General features: G+C 41.4%; 1 pseudogene; it reads right to left on the bottom strand.

The window, feature by feature from the left end:
• Positions 1 to 5841: 5841 nt before the first annotated feature.
• LOC148163059 (NADH dehydrogenase [ubiquinone] 1 beta subcomplex subunit 2, mitochondrial pseudogene) lies at positions 5842 to 6224 on the bottom strand (annotated as a pseudogene).
• Between the last annotated feature and the right edge of the window lie 11041 nt (positions 6225 to 17265).

Genomic DNA, 17265 nt, shown 5'->3' with positions numbered 1-17265 from the left:
TACAAGGAAGGAGGAACATGGGGAGCAGACCTAGACCTGGAAAGGGGCCTGGGGACTTAATGACGGCAAGGTTCATGTGGTTCCCTGTCCCCACTCTGTCCCTCACGGGGCTGTGGTGAGCATCAAATGAGCTTATGACAGTGCTTTTAAGCAGATAAGTGTTACAGAGACATCATGTTAAATAGTGAGTACTTTCATTTTACAACTATTACATTGGAAAGCTGCACTCAAAACTGTGTTAAAAGAGAAACTGAGGTATATTAAAAATATTGACAGGGGCGCCTGGGTGGTTCAGTCGTTAAGCGTCTGCCTTCAGCTCAGGTCATGGTCCCAGGGTCCTGGGATCGAGCCCTGCATCAGGCTCCCTGCTAGGCAGGAAACCTGCTTCTCCCTCTCCCACTCCCCCTGCTTGTGTTCCTTCTCTTGCTCTGTCTCTCTCTGTCAAATAAATAAATAAAATCTTTTTAAAAAAATATTGACAGTTTCTATGAACAAAGATCAATTCTCATCAGGCAGCACTGAACCGGAAGTGGTTAGGAGTTGTCCGCCGGCAGGAGCTAGGGCGATAACTCCCGTAGAGAAGGTAGAGAGGCAAAGAAAGGAAATTATTTGATTGACTGTAGCTCAGAGCCTAGTTGGCTGTTTGTGATTGGTTGTCTTTAGGTTTCTATTTCTTAACCTTGAGCCACTAACAGGCAGAGGTTTTAGTTTGTTTATATAGGCCACCAAAGCATTACAGCCACCTCAGTCTCATGGCCTCCTTGTTTAATTAAACAGTATGTAAGACCTGTTCAACTCCTTGAATTCAGTTCAGTGTTTCAATATTGTTGGAACAATAGTCAGACTTCCTTTAAGACCAACTGAGCAAGTTCTGCCTCTTCCAGGAAGCCTTCTCTGAACACATCAACAATCACACCACACCCTCTTCTAATTTTCACAGGGGTTCCTCTTATCTTCTTACCACTCCTGCAGCCTGTGAAACCTTCTATTATTATTTACCTTTCTCTGAATAAGTCCTGTGTCATCTACATGGCCCCCTAAGGCAGAGCAAAAGTCTTTCTATTCATAGGTGCTCAAAAAATACTTGTCAAGTGATGGCATGGTAGGCAGTATAATGGCTCCCCCCAAAATGCCCACATCCTGATCCCTGGAACCTGTGAATGTCACCTTATATAGCAAAGGAGAATTAAGGTTGCGGGTGGAATTAGGGATGCTAATCAGCTGACCTCAAAACAGGGAGGTTATTCTGGATTATGCAATGAGCCTGATGTAATCACAAGGACCTTTCAAGGTGGAAGGAGGCAGAATACGTCAGAGTGATATAATGTGAGAACATGATCCTCCGTTGTTGGCTTTGACAATGGAGGAAAGGGGCCAAGAGCCAAGGAATGTAAGCAGCCTCTAGAAGCTGGAAAAGGCAAGGACATGGGTTCTCCCCTAGAACCTACAGAAAGGAATGCAGCCCTGACAATACCTTGATTTTAGCTTAGTGAGACCCACTGCAGATTTCTAACATCCAAAAGGGTAAGCCACCAGTTTGTAGGGAAGTAATACAGATGGCAAGAAATGACTTTTCTGTGACTGTATTCAGTGGCTCTGAACTTCCTACTCAGCCTAAGAAGATAAAGCCTCAAGTTTTCAGAGCTCAAGATTGAGAGTCTACAGTTCCTACTATTAACATGTGCTATGGGGGAAATGAGTTAGAACTATTTTGGTTGCAAGCAAAGCAGGATATAAATGATTGGTCTTTTTAATAAAGAAAGGTAACTGCTTTAAAAAAAAAAGTTTTCCTTTGTTGTATTAAAAACATTTAGCTCTGAGGCGCCTGGGTGGCTCAGCCAGTTAAGCGTCTGCCTTCAGCTCAGGTCATGATCCTAAGATCCTGGAATCAAGTCCCACATCGGGTTCCTTGCTCATCAGGGAGCCTGCTTCTCCCTCCGCCTGCCACTCCCCCTGCTTGGGCTCTCTCTCTCTCTCTCCCTCTGATTAAAAAGAAAGAAAGAAAGAAAGAAAGATTTAGCTCATTCTAGGGGTAAGGGAACTCTCCCAAAACAGGATGCAAATATTTGCCCACCCTTCCAGAAAGCACGAGATGAGATTACCTAAATTTTGAAAACTGAGCTTTTCCTGCTGTCAGGAAAAGGATTTTTAATTGTTAAAAGTTGGGATTCTGGTTTCAGGCTCTTCACCATGGATTATATCAGAAAGGAAACCTTGATTTTCTTGGTAAAGAAAACAGAACTGGGAAGGCACCTGGGTGGCTCAGATGGTTAAGCATCTGCCTTCGGTTCAGGTCATGATCCCTGGGTCCTGGGATCGAGCCCCACATGCTTCTCCCTCTCCTTCTGCCTGCTGCTCCCCCTGCTTGTACTCTCTCTCTAATAAAAAAATAAACAAATCTTAAAAAAAAAGAAAGAAAATAGAACTGGGGGTGCCTGGTGGCTCAGTCGGTTGGGTATCTGCCTTCAGCTCAGGTCAGGATCCCAGGCCCTGGGATCAAGCCCTGCATTGGGCTCCCTGCTCAGCAGGGAGCCTGCTTCTCCCTCTCCTGTCTGCTCTTGCTATCTCTGTCACTATCTCTGTCATTATCTCTCAAATAAATAAATAAAATCTTAAAAAAAAAAAAAGAAAATAGAACTGGGTTTGGGATAGAGAGGAGGCATCTTGAAACCCAGGGTGGATTTGCAGGGGGTTGGGGAGACAAGGGAAAGAATTGCTGGATATGTTAGGGAAAAGTGGCCCAGATGCTCTGGGGCTCAATCCTAGAAAGCTGTCCCCCCACCTATAGCTAATCAAGTGCGCTAAGAGCCACACCAAAAGGCAAAACCTGCACCCAGAACCGGTACCCATTGGTCTTCCGGTCTGCACAGGGGCAGGAACATGATTCCATTCTGCCCAGTGCTTTACCAGCCAACCATCCTGTGGGAGAGAGCAATGCCTGGACCTCAGGAAGATTTTTTTTAATTGTGGTAAAATACACACAACCTAAAATTTGCCATTTTAACCACTTTAAAATGTACAGCTTAGTGGCACGTGGTACATTCCCAATATTGTACAACCATTACCAGTCTCTACCATCATTTCACAATGTATACAAGCATCAAATCATCATGTGTACACCAGAAAGGAATATGTTATATGTCAATTATACCTCCGTTGAAAAAAAAAGAAAAACAATATTTCTCCCTGTCACCAACCACCTATTCCAGGCAGATATCTCCCCACAATACCCACAAACACCACTTGTTGGAGCTCCTCCTCCAAGAATCTGTTATGCTCCTCCAAATCTTGCTGGATATGCCAAGGAGGCAAGGTCCCAACCTGCTCTTTGCCCAAGTCATTTCTCCGAGTTAGATTTACAGCAAGCAGCCTTGAGGGATGACGTAATACCTCCCCACAGACAAAAAGCAGGCTTTCTTCTGCTTGCTGTAAATCAGCAGATCCCCCAAGCTGTGTTCCTTGGCCACAAAGCAAACCCATTCCATGCATAGCATCTGCCTGGCCCTACCCTACCCTGTTTACACCTCCCCTGTGCAACCAAAGGCAGATGCTTAACCAACTGAGCCACCCAGGCGCCCCATGGACCATTCTGTTCTCAATACCTATAAGCCTTAGATATTTATTAGGGTAGTGAGGATGATCTTACACATCTGTTCTGGGAGGGAATGTGAACTGAGCAAACTTAAACCCTAGGGCTGGGACACAGCATTTGGTATTTTAAAATGTAATGTCTCTCTATGAAGTATTATTTAACCATAGAAGTCTTGTATATTTTTCTGTGTATTCTTAAAAATTTGTATGTATTGGGGCACCTGGGTGGCTCAGTCGGTTAAGCGTCTGCCTTCAGCTCAGGTCATGATCCCGGGGTCCTGGGATCGAGACCCACATCGGGGTCCCTGCTCAGTGGGGAGCCTGCTTCTCCCTCTCCCTCTGCCTGCCACTCCCCCTGCTTGTGCTCTCTCTATCAAATAAATAAATAAAATCTTTTTAAAAATTTATATTTATTATTGCCTGACAATTTGAATGATGTTTTAGATTTCACTTTTCTCTGTTTGTCACCTATATAGGAGTCAACTGATATATTTATTTTGTATCCAAGAACCTAGCTCAATTTTTTAAAATTCTAATATCTAATCTCGACATTCTTTGGATGTTACAATGTGAAAGTTAATGAAGTTTGTGGCCCACCTTATAAAAAATTATTATTGGGACGCCTGGGTAGCTCAGTTGCTCAAGCCTCCGACTCTTGATTTCAGCTCAGGTCATGATCTCAGGGTCGTGAGATCAAGCCCTGTGTTGAGCTCCACGCTCAGTAGGGAGTCTGCTTGAGATTCTCTCTCTCTTGCTCTCGCTCTCCCTCTGCCCTTCCCCCCATCTGCATGCACTCATGTGCTCTCTTGTGCTCTCTGTCTCCAAAATAAATAAAAACTTTAATTTTTTTCTAAGATTTTATTTATTTATTAGAGAGAGAGAGAGAAAGCATGAGCAGGGACAGGGGGAGAAGCAGGGTGCCCACTGAGCAGGGAGCCCGATGCAGGGCTTGATCCCAGGACCCTGGGATCATGACCTGAGCCAAAGGCAGACACTTAACCGACTGAGCCATCCAGGCACCTCTAAATAAAAATCTTTTAAAAATCATTATTACTTAATGCAGGTTAGACAATATTTTTCAAACTATAAGGTCTATAGAGAGAAATATAAGGAAAGAAGTCCTAAATGATGAAAAGATTGTGATCAACCAAACTATGCTGTCCAATTTTGGTGACTTTCATTCATCAGAGAAAAATTGAATTTTATATTTGATATTTATTGAATACTTGTCATAAACAAGGTATAAGGAAGTCAGAGATGAATGAGACATAGTCTTTTCCTTCAAGGAGGTCACAGTGTAGCAGGAGGGATGGAAGGAGTGGCTTTAATGTTCATTTATGTGGAAGCCACTGACTTCATAATCTACTATTCATTTATCCCTCTAGGCTCCAGTGTTTTTTCCTTCATTATTGCTTATTTTCTCACCCTTGTGATTCAAAGAACAGAAACCAACTAAATGTACTGCAAGAATAAAGAGGGCTAGTTTCAGGTGCATTTTCTCTGTTATTTCTATGGATTACTTTCCCTCTCATCTCTATACTGTCTCTGTTCTCTCACCAATGTTCCTGAGAATAGAATCTGATTGGCTGAGCCTTTCTTATGCTACAGGCCAGATGTGTGTGGTTGCTGGCCATTCTATTGGATGGGATTGCCTATCCTTGGGTTATGTTATCATCCAATCAGTTAATGTGACTATTAGTGCAGGACATGGCCACTCAAGCAGGAGGAGGATATGAAAAGACTAGAGTATAAGTAGGGCAGACAATCATTTACATCTCTAGTATGCAAATTTATCTCTTGTGGAGTCCCTTTTTGTTCCTATAAATGGGCATGACAATAAACCATATAGAGGCGCCTGGGTGGCTCAGTCGTTAAGCATCTGCCTTTGGCCCAGGTCATGATCCCAGGCTCCTGGGATCGAGCCCTGCATTGGACTTTCTACTCAGCGAGAAGTCTGCTTCTCCCTCTGTGGGCTCTCTTGCTCTCTCTCGCGCGCGTGCTCTCTCTCTCTCTCAAATAAATAAATAAATAAATAAATAAAATTTTTTAAAAAAATTTAAAAAAGAGAGAATAAGCCATATAAAATACTTTGTGCTGTGGTTTGAAGGCTTAAATCAATAGTTTCAATTCTATCAAAAATGAAGAAATTAAAGAAAAGTTATTGGGTGAAATACTGAAATACTGGTCAAGCAGTATCAGGATTCTTTTTTTACCTCTTGCTGTTAACCAAAATACTTTACTTTACAACTTTCATGTATGATATGAAGTCTGCAATTGCTTGAAATTCTCACCTGGCTCTTGTAAAGAGTTCAGGCTACACTTTCGGTCTTCATCATCAGAAAGGATACCTGGTTCTTCATCAGTCCACAGGGAAGGATCTGGATATGGAAAGTGACCCAGTACAGCATCCGAGTCATGCCAGAAATGCCAGTGAATCCAAAATCACATGGTCATACTGAATAACTCTGCTGCGGTCACCTGGGACCTGGTCAGCTGGGGAAACTATACCATGGCTCAATATGCACACCACCACCAGCAAGATGGACTCCACTGCCTCTAGCTGCCAGGGAGCCACCTCTCAAGGAATGGCCTCCAACGTAGTGGAAAGATGCCAGCAGCATCAGAGCTGACATGGCAGCCCGAGCCCCACCACAGTCCCCAGTCCACCAGTATCAAGATTCTTTAAGCTTCAGTAAATACCAAGCAATGTACTATCATGTCTAGATCTCTTGATTCACTTGCTTTGGAACTGCAACTCCTTTGTACATAAACATGAAATAACTGGTCATTTGACAGTTTCATGGTTCCACTTCTAAAATTAGACAATGTTGTTTTTAATGACACCAGCGCAAATGGGAGGTAGAACAGAAAGTATAAGTAGGTCAGGTAGGTAGTCTCCTATGGTGTATAATATTTTGAGAAATTCAAAATTATATTGCTCCTCCCCAACGCACTAAAAAAATAGCATTTTAATTAGTCTGTTATAGGGCAGGAAATTCTTACCATTGGTTAGGCTCCATTGCTACCTTGTGCTGGTGGAAGAGTGGGTGGTCTTCTGCTCAAGAGAGAGAGGAAAAAAGTAATCAATCCACTATCACCTGCTATTCATTATATTTTCACAGATGGCAGGGTCCAGAGAGAAAGGGACCTAAAATAGGTAAATTTGAAGGCAAGGTAAAAACAGAAACATCTGTAACTGGGGCTTCTGGCAAAAAAAAAGTGGTAGTTAAAATGGGGTACTGTAGCAGAGAGCTTTAGAAAATGGATGCCTTGGGTCTTTGGAGGTGGGCTGAGGCATAAGTGAGTACCTAACAGGGGAAGCTTGAAGACCCACTTGATCTACTTTATAATGCCCTCTCCAGACCTACGGAATCAGAATTTTCATTTTAATGGGATCACCAGGTGGTTTGTGTGCACATTAAATTTGAGAAGTATTGCTTTAATGGGTCTGCAACCCACAAGGGCTCAAATAACCACTGACTCAAGCAGTTTTGGAAAAAGATTAAATGGAAAAAAAGCTGGGAATTGATCTCACAAAATGGTTTAATTAAATTCCTTCTCCTTTATTTGACGAAATTTGTCTAAGAAATAGTTTAGAAACTAAACATCCTTCCCCTCTTGCTTGAATCTTCCCAGATCACAAACCACAAACAATCCCCTTTTTTATTACAAGAAAAATATGATTAGGTGATTAAACATCAAAGATTCAGATTAGAGTCCTCTTATGACTGTTAAGGAAATATGAAAACAAACAATAGTCAAAAACCCCCAAGAGACTTTGTTTAAATATCACTTTATCTTAGCACCTGTCATAGCTCATACAGCCCAGAGCAGGGAGGCAGGTGGGAGGTCATTAGTTTCAAACTTCACAGGTCAGAACTCAAAATGTACAATTCTTTTTAAAAAGCTTTGAAGAACAAACTATAGCCATTGCTCTGACTTAAGACTCTTACATTTAGGTATCTCAATTAGAAGTCAGCTTAGTTCCTTGGTCTTTTCTGAGCAAGTTGATCCAATGAAAGGAATCCCCTTTTTTCCTAATGAGCCCCCCAGCCACACCCATAAATGTGTGCCTACTGGTCCTGCAAAAACTAGCCAGGCTGTAGAGAGAGCAGAAAGTGGGCAATTTTTGAGGAAAGATTGAAAATGTGCCTCTGCCTTGGAAATGACCTTTCTTCACTCTGAATTTTTCCTGCCCTCGGGTTGTTTCCTGGTAGTCCAAGCAGAGAGAAAACAGCTAAGTAACTCTGGGAGAGAGGAGTAATATTATTTTATTGTTTTATAGCTGATCTCTTACAGAAGATTAGTTCATTTCCAAGTGGGGGTAGTGTGTGAATATCTGAGCATTATCCCGGGATAATTTCCATTTTCTTAGGGAAAAGTTGATTCTCCTGGGCTTTCCAGAGACTATATCAATCTCAAAGTGAGCATTTACTCATCCAATGTTCATTCAACGAACATTTATTAAATATTTGCTAACAGATACTGTGTTAGGTGAATAATAAGCTGAACAAGCTCCTTGTCCTCATGGAACTTATATCCTGGTGGGAGGGACAGATTTTTAAAAAGGTAAAAATAAATCTATTTCATGTAGTGAAGGGTGCTATTGTTACGGAACCTGGACTGGATCACCCGACGGAAGAACCAAGGGCACTCGAAGATCTTGAAGGATAGGAGGTTTATTTAATGCCAACGGGTTCAGCGGAAAGTGGTCTCCAAAGGTCCGAGCCCCGAGCACAAAGGGGGCAATTTATGTACTTCTACTTCCGCATATTGGCACTTTTGGAGCGTGCGCGAAGCGGGGCAGGGAGAAGAACCCAGAAGAGCCCCGGGGCAAGGACTGGGACTCTCTCGCTGGCTCTGTGGGCAATTTTAGGACACAGATCTTCCTTATCACTATGACAAAAATTGAAACAGGTAAGGGAATAGAGAATAATGTGTGTGTGTGGTGGAGGGGCTATTTTAGGTAGAGTGATCAGGGAAGGCTTTTTTGTGGGGATGACACTTGCATGCCGAGAAGGAAACAGTCATGCTTCTTTGGGGTTCTAGACAGAAGGACTAATATGTATAAAGTACCCGAGGTGAAAATGAGCTTGGTACGCTAGAAGAACGGAAAGAAGGCCAATGTTATGAGTTGAATTGTGTCTCAAAAAATTCATATGTTGAAGTACCAGTACCCCAGCATGTGACCTTATTTAATGTAGTGAAGACGAAGTGGTACTGGAGTGGAGTGGGCTTTTAATCCCATGTGACTACTGTCCTTACAAAAAGGGGGAAATCCGAACACAGACATGCACACACGGAGAACACCAGATAAGATGAAGGCAGAGATCAGGGCAATGCTTCAATAACCCAAGATTGCCCCCCCACCGTGCCCCTAAAAGCTAGGGGGACAGACCAGGCATGGAACAAATTCTTTTTCACAGTCCTCAGAAGGAGCACACCCTGCCAACATCTTGATCTCAAACTTGTAGCCTCCTGAAGTGTGAGCCAACACGTTTCTGCTGGTTAAGCCACTAATCACACTTCCTTGTGGCAGTCCTAGCAAACCGATACAGTGAATGCTGCTGAGAAACATCGGGAATAGATGGTAAGAGTTGAGATCAGGGGGCGCCTGGGTGACTCAGTTGGTTAATCGACTGCCTTCGGCTCAGGTCATAATCCCAGGGTCCTGGGATTGAGCCCCGCATCGGACTCCCTGCTCAGTAGGGAGTCTGCTTCTCCCTCTCCTCCCCACTCATGCCCTCTCTCTCTCAAATAAATAAATAAAATCTTTAAAAAAATAAAGAGGTCAGAGAGGGAAATAAAAGTCAGATTCTCTAGGGCCTTGCAGGCCTTTGCAAATGTGTTGTGAATGGACCTAAACCTAGTGTTCCGGGTATATTTAGGTAGCCCCTGAAGATCTGAGGTAGGTGAGGGCTGTAGATCACCTCCCCTACAACCTCCTTACTACAGTATATTGCAATGAAGGTAGCTGTCAGATTGAATTCTATGACACATACAGTTATTAGCAATTAGGGACCGAAACAGGCAGGACTTGCTCTCTGACCTTTAGGAACTCTAGCAAGTTCCTTCCATGAAAGATTTACCTGAAACAGATAGCCTCATCAAATGGTAGGTAACAGGATCTATCTTCTGGGTGAAGCAGGAAAATATTCTACCAAGTGGTATATATTAGTTAACTATTGCTGTGCTACAAATTACCCCCCAAAATTTAGTGCCTTGAATCAATAAACATTTATTATCCCACATAGTTTCTATGTATCATGAATCTGGAAGCATCTTAGTTGGGTGATTCTGGCTGAGAGCCTCTCATGAGGTTTGCAGTCAAGATGATGGCTACGGTGGTAGTCATCTGAAGGCTTGAGTGGGCTGGGGTATCTGCTTCCAAGGTGGTTCACCCATATGCCTAACAAGTTAGTGTTAGGTGTTGGCAGGAGATCTCAGTTCCTTACCATGTGCTATAAGAACATTGCAAGTTCAGGGCAATGATCCAAGATAGAGCAAGACAGAGCTGCAATATCTTTTTTGACCTAGCCTTGGAAGTCACACTCTGGCATTTCCATAATATCCTAGTGGTTACACAGTTGTCCCTATTCAATGTGTGAAGGAACTACACAAGGAAGGAATCACTGCAGACCATCTGGCAGGCCGGCTACCACATAGCGGGATAGAGGGACTCCACAGAGTCTGGGGTGGAGAATGCCACTCCGAAGAGTGAGGAGCTGTTGGGCTGACTTGCCAGATGTTTACACTCTCTTCATGCAAGGGTGGTAGGACCTAGGCAATATTTCTAGCCACTCCACGTATTTTGAACACAATTCATTTCACCAGTGAAGTATTATTTTTTACATCTCTTATGCCTATTAATGGAGTCTGTGGTGCAAGGTTTCCTCAAGTCCTGTGGATAGAATTCAGGAGGACTGTGGACTTTGATGGGAAAAAAATATGCCTTTATTTTTATCAATTTCTAACTGAATATAGTCAGCAAACCACAGTCTTGTTAGCCGTATCTGAGACTTTGTCATCAATACCTTTCAAAAATTTTTTCACATCACGTTACAGCTGTTGCCCATATCTCAAAAGTTCATTTCTGTTCATCACTATTTCAAAACTATGGTTAGTTTTAGAGCTACTGCTAGGCTCTTGTTATTTGCTGGGTTAGCAAACAAGTGTACATATTAATATGTCAAAATTGTATCTTTAATATTTTGATGATTGATTTACAACACAATTGTTTTTAATTATAATCTTATGTGTTTTATCTTGTGCATTAAAAACACGTCTCTCATTTCTCCAAAGAAGACCTACAAATGGCCAACGTCACTTGGCATCAGGGAAATACAAATCAAAACCACAATGAGATACCACCTCACACCAGTCAGAATGGCTAAAATTAACAAGTCAGGAAATAACAGATGTTGGTGAGGATGCGGAGAAAGGGGAACCCTCTTGCACTGTTGGTGGGAATGCAAGCTGGGGCAGCCACTCTGGAAAACAGTATGGAGGTTCCTCAGAAAGTTGAAAATAGAGCCACCCTACCACCCAGCAATTGCACTACTGGGTATTTACCCCAAAGATACAAATGTAGTGATCCAAAGGGGCACATGCACCCCATTGTTTATAGCAGCAATATCCACAATAGTCAAACTATGGAGCCCAGGTGTTCATCAACAGATGAATAGATAAAGAAGACGTGGTACACACACACACACACACACACACACACACACACACACACACAGGAATATTATGTAGCCATCAAAAAGAATGAAATCTTAACATTTGCAATGATGTGGATGGAACTAGAGGGTATTATGCTAAGCAAAATATGTCAATCAGAGAAAGGCAAATCATATGATCTCACTGATATGTGGAATTTAAGAAACAAAACAGGATTAGAGGGGAAGAGAGGATAAAATAAGACAAGACCAGAGAGGGAGACCATAAAAGAGACTCCTAATCATAGGAAACAATCTGAGGGTTGCTGGAGGGGAGGGGGGTTGGGGGATGGGGTAACTGGATGATGGACATTAAGGAGGGCATGTGATGTAATGAGCCCTGGGTGTTACATAAGACTGACGAATCACAGGCCTGTACCTCTGAAACCAGTAATATATTACATGTTAATTAATTGAATTTAAGTTAAAAAATGTTTAAAAAATAAAAATAAAATAAAAACATGTCTCTTAAAAGGGTTCACCAGTTGGCCAAAGGGGCCCATGGCACAAAGAAAGTTTAAGTACTCCTGCTTTAGCACAGGTTCAGATAGGAAAATGTGAACATCTGGGTATAGCTACTTTTGGGTTAAGGATACCTGAGTAGGATCTTTTATTTTGTTTTAAAGATTTTATTTATTTATTTGTCAGAGAGAGAGAGCATAAGCAGGAGGAGCTCCAGGCAGAGGGAGAAGCAGGCTCCCTGCTGGGCAGAGAGCCCGATGCGGGACTCGATCCCAGGACCCTGGGAACATGACCTGAGCCAGAGGCAGATGCTTAATCTACTGAGCCACCCAGGTGCCCCTAATTAAAATTAACTTTGAAATGTTTATACCCTCTGGGACGCCTGGGTGGCTCAGTCAGTTAAACGTCTGCCTTTGGCTCAGGTCATGATCCTGGGGGGGTGGGGGTCCTGGGATGGAGTTCCGCATCAGGCTCCCTGCTCAGCAGGGAGTCTGCTTCTCCTACTCTGCCCCTCCCCCAGCTCATGCTCTCTCTCTCTCTCTCTCTCTCTCTCTCTCTCTCTCTCTCAAATAAATAAAATATATTAAAAAATAAATGTTTATAGGAATATGTGCTGTGAGGTGATCTGAAATTTGTAATATTTTCGTCATGAACTGTACTGCTCCTAATTGTAATGTAATAAAAATAGTTATGGTGACTATGGTAGTGTGTTAAAAAGAAAACCCAAAATATATATTAAATCCACCCCTTCTTCCTACCTCCACTGCCCCACCCTAGGCCAGTATTTCAGAAGATCATTTTGTGGATAGATATACCACTTCATTAAATCATTGATTCTATGACTCCATGAAGTCATAGATTTTAAGACCCATCATTCTTTTCTGCAACAAGAAACACTGCTTTCATTTAAACTATGTCATGCCATTAATAGTAACAGTCACCCCAATTTTAGAGGTGATAAAAAGTGAAAAAAATGCATCTTAGAATAAATAAGGTATATTGCACAGCTGATACTGAAGCGTTTTGAAGTAAATCATAGACAATATAAAACACTGCACATACACGGTATAACATAGCAAGGAGTTTGAATTTTTTTTTAAATGTGATAGAAAGCAGTTTTGAGTAGGGAAGAGTTGGGATCTGTTTTCCATTTTTTAATAAGTATACTCTGGTACTGATAAGTATACTCTGGTAAAGAACAAATCATGAGAGAGGGGGCTGTGACCGAAGTGGATTGGTTAGGGTCAGGGCAGTCGAGGTAGAAAGAAAGGGTAGAGTCAGGTTATATTTTGAACAGAAGGAACTAGCAATGTTTATTCACATTGATAAACAATTTATACAACTCACTAAGCAAAAACGAAACATTGCTACAATATCTAAATAATTCCCAGAGTTATTAATGGTTGTTTTGGCATTTTTTTAAAGATTTGATTTATTTGAGAGAGAGAGGGAGAGAAGGCACCAGGTGGGGGGGATGGGGAGAGGGAGAAGCAGGCTCTCCCCACCCAAGCAGGGAGCCTGAGGCGGGGCTCAATCCCAGGACCCCGGGATCACGACCCAAGCCGAAGGCAGATGCTCGGCCAACTGAGCCACCCAGGCGCCCCTGTTTTGGCATTTTTTAAAAAAAGATTTTATTTATTTGAGAGTGGGCGGGGGAGAATGAGGGCATGAGCAGAAGGAGGGGCAGGGGGAGGGGCAGGGGGAGGGGCAGGGCCAGACTCCCCACTGAGCAGGGAGCCCGACCTTGGGCTCCATCTCAGGACCCTAGGATCATGACCTAAGCCGAATGACCTGAGCTGAAGGCAGATGCTTAACTGACTGAGCCACCCAGATGTCCCTGTTTTGGCATTTATTAACTCGGTACTGTGGAGTGTCTGTGACTTCCAGAAGCTCTGCCAATCCCTAATTAGCTGCAGCTAGTTCGACCTCCAGGTGCCAGTATTTCACTTCATTGTAAAGAAAGCAGCATATTAAGTAATCCTAGGGCATGAATGTCTGACAACAACAGCCCTTTGTGTTAGTCTTCCCCAGGGACATTGATATTTTGACATGGGTATTTTGGGTTTTTAGTTTTTATTTAAATTCCACTTAGCATACAGTGTAATATTAGTTTCAACTGTACAATAGAGTGATTCCACACTTCCCTACAACATCTGGTCCTCCTCACAAGTGCGCTCCTTAATCTGACATAGGTTATTTAAAATACACAGTAAGTATGTATATCAGTCTGCATGTGCTGTCTTCACAAAATAGCACAGACCGGGTGGCTTAAACAACAGAGATTTCTTTTTTTTTTAATTTATTTATTTATTCATGAGAGAGAGAGAGAGAGGCAGAGGGAGAAGCAGGCTCCCAAGGAGCAGGGAGCCCCATACGGGACTCGATCCCAGGACTCTGGGATCATGACCTGAGCTGAAGGCAGACACTTAACCATCTGAGCCACCCAGACACCCAACAAGAGAAATTTCTTTTCTCACAGTTCTGGAGGCTGGAAGTCCACGATTAAGGTGTCCTCAGGATTGGTTTCTGGTGAGAGCTCTTTTCCTGGCTTGCCCAGAGCTGCCTTCTCGCTCTATCACCCTCACATGGGCTTTCCTCTTTGTGCACAGAAACAGGGATCCAGAAGGAGAGCTAGAGGAGAGAGGGAGGGAGGGAGACAGGGAGAGAGAAGAGACACTGTGGTGTCTCTTCCTCCTCTTATAACGACACCAGCCCTACTGGATTAAGGTCCCATCCTTATAATGTCACTTAATGTACGTTACCTCCTTATATGCCTTATCTCAAATACAGTTGCACTAGGGGAGGGGTTAGGACTTCAACGTACGGTTCAGTTCCTAATAATACCACTCTTCAGAATATATACTAGGGAAATAATTTGAAGTACAGGAAAAAAGTTTATGAATCGAGAGGTTCATTGTTCATTGAAGCATTAGCTATAATGCCCCCCACCAAAAGGTAACAATCTAAATGCTCAATAGCAGAAAATAGTCACTTATAGCATACCTACACAGTGGAACACTACAGAGCTCTTTCAAAGAATGTAACAGGAAAATGTATATGCTTTGAAGTTAATGGAGGAAAGAAAACAAGCTACAGTGTAATCACAATTATGTAAAATTTGGCATGTAAAAACAACTGAAAGGAAATATAGAAACATATTAAGTGTGGCTATTGATAAGTGAGTTTCTTTGTGATTATTTTTACTCTTCTGAATTTTCTAAAATTTTATAATGAGCATGCATTGCTTTTATATTTTATTTTTATCAAAGTTCTACATTATCATAATTTACAGAGTTAAATTGTTCTGTGAGTTTTGTTCTGAAAACAGGGCTCTCTTTCTCCTTCCCCATAATTTCCCACTCCTCAGAGGGGCCCAAGCTTTCAACTCTTTTAGCTGATTCTTTTGGTATTTATCTTGGTTCTCTAAATAACATTGTTTTATTGCTACTTAACTTTAAGTTTTTTACATTGTCTATTGAACTACCTACCCACACCCTGCTCCCCACTTCACCCAAAGACCCTTCCTATCCTTACATTCTTCCAATATAGGCATGTCATAATTTTGGTTGGACCACTATTCAGTGTTTACGGTTGGCCAAGTAAACATTATTCACAGCTGAGCCATGAAGTATCACAAATAACTTTTCCTTACTGATACAACGTATTGCTTTTTCCTGGAGCTAATATTTATTTTGATTTTTCTTTAAATAGCTTTCTATTTACTTAGCAGAAATTCAATTTTAAGCTCTTCATCAGTTAACTTTCATCGCCTCTCCATGTGTTCAGGTGTATGAGGTATCGCAGATATCTCTTCTGATCCTTTCTGACCTGTATGAGCTGGTTGCCCTCTATTTCTTTCTGATGTGCAGATGTCATCCTGGAACCTCCCTTCACCATCATTCTGGAGCTTCCCTTTTGCCTCTTTTTTATGCTGGGTCCTTTCCCCAGTAAACCAAACCTTTCCTCTTTCTTGGTTTTAAAATCTTGTTTTAACCAAGAGGTGCATGAGGATTAAAGTTTTGAGATTTTGCTTGTCTGAAAAGGTCTTTATTCTATCCTCACACTTGACTGACAACTTGGCTGTTATAGAACTCAAGGTTGAAAATAATTATTCTTCAAAATTTTGAAGGTGTTTCTAATTATCTCCTAGTTTACCTTGTTAATATTGAGAAATCCAAAGCCATTCTGATTCTTGATCTATTATATGTGACATGTTTTTACCTCTGGGAGCTTGTAGAATCTTCCTTTTAACCCAATGTGGACAAATTTTATGAAGATGTGTCTTGGTATGGGTCCATTTTCATTGCTCATGGGATCTTTCAACCTGGAAACTCATGACCTTCACTTTTGAGGAAATTTCTTGAATTAATATATTAAAAGCTTTATTCCCTTCATTTTCTCTTCTTCTCTCTGACTAGAACACCATTATTCAGATACTGGACTTTTTTTCCTATATGATTTAAAATGCAAATGCATAAAACAATAATTATAAATCTATGTTAAGGAAAACACAATGTTTAGAGATATAATTTGTGATAATAATAACATACAGAGGGGATGATGGGGTTGTATAGGAGCAGAGTTTTTGTATACTATTGAAACTCACTTAGTATTAATTCAAACTTGTTTGTTATAAAGTTAAGATGATAACTGTAATACCCAGGATAACTACTAAGAAAGAAAACCTGAAAAACAAAATACAGAAAAAGAAATGAGAAGAAAATCAGATTGGTATACTACAAAATATCAAACACAATAACCATAAAGTAAATGGAATACACTCACCAATTAAAAGGAAGGGATTGGCAGAGTGGATAAAAAAACATGATCCAACTATATGTTGTTTACAAGAGACTCACTTTACTTTTTTTTTTTTTCCCAAATAGGCTCCACACCCAGCGCAGAGCCCAACATGGGGCTTGAACTCACAACCCTGAAATCAAGGCCTGAGCAAAGATCAAGAATCAGACGCTCAACCAACTGAGCCACCCAGGTACCCCACAAGAGACTCACTTTAAATTAGAAGACACAAATAGGTTGAAATAAAAAGGATGGAAAAAAGATATTTCACCCTAATAATTACAAAATAAGAGCTGGGAAGGCTATACTAATATTAGACCAAAAAAAGACTTTAAGACCAACAATCATTACAAGACACAAAGAACAACATATATTAACAAAGTGGTTGACCCATTTAGAAGATATAAAAATTATAGGCACTTATGCACTAACCACAGAGCCCTCAAAATATATGAAGCAAAAACTAACATAATGGAAGGGAAAAATAGATAGTTCTACAATAATACTTGGAGACTTCAATACTCCACTTTTAATAATGGCTAGAACAACTAGACAGGAGATCAATAAAGAAACAGAGGACTTGAATAACATTATAAACCACCTAAACCTATGAAAAATATATAGAACATCCACTCAACAACAGCAGAATACACATTCTTCGCAAGTACACATTTTTCAGAATAGATCATAT

The sequence above is a fragment of the Eumetopias jubatus genome, unplaced genomic scaffold (genome assembly GCF_037043125.1).
Source record: "Eumetopias jubatus isolate StellerSeaLion01/CBP00866 unplaced genomic scaffold, mEumJub1_p1.0 scaffold_11, whole genome shotgun sequence".
Classification (NCBI taxonomy): Eukaryota; Metazoa; Chordata; class Mammalia; order Carnivora; family Otariidae; genus Eumetopias; species Eumetopias jubatus.
This window is presented reverse-complemented; position numbering and strand designations above follow the sequence as displayed.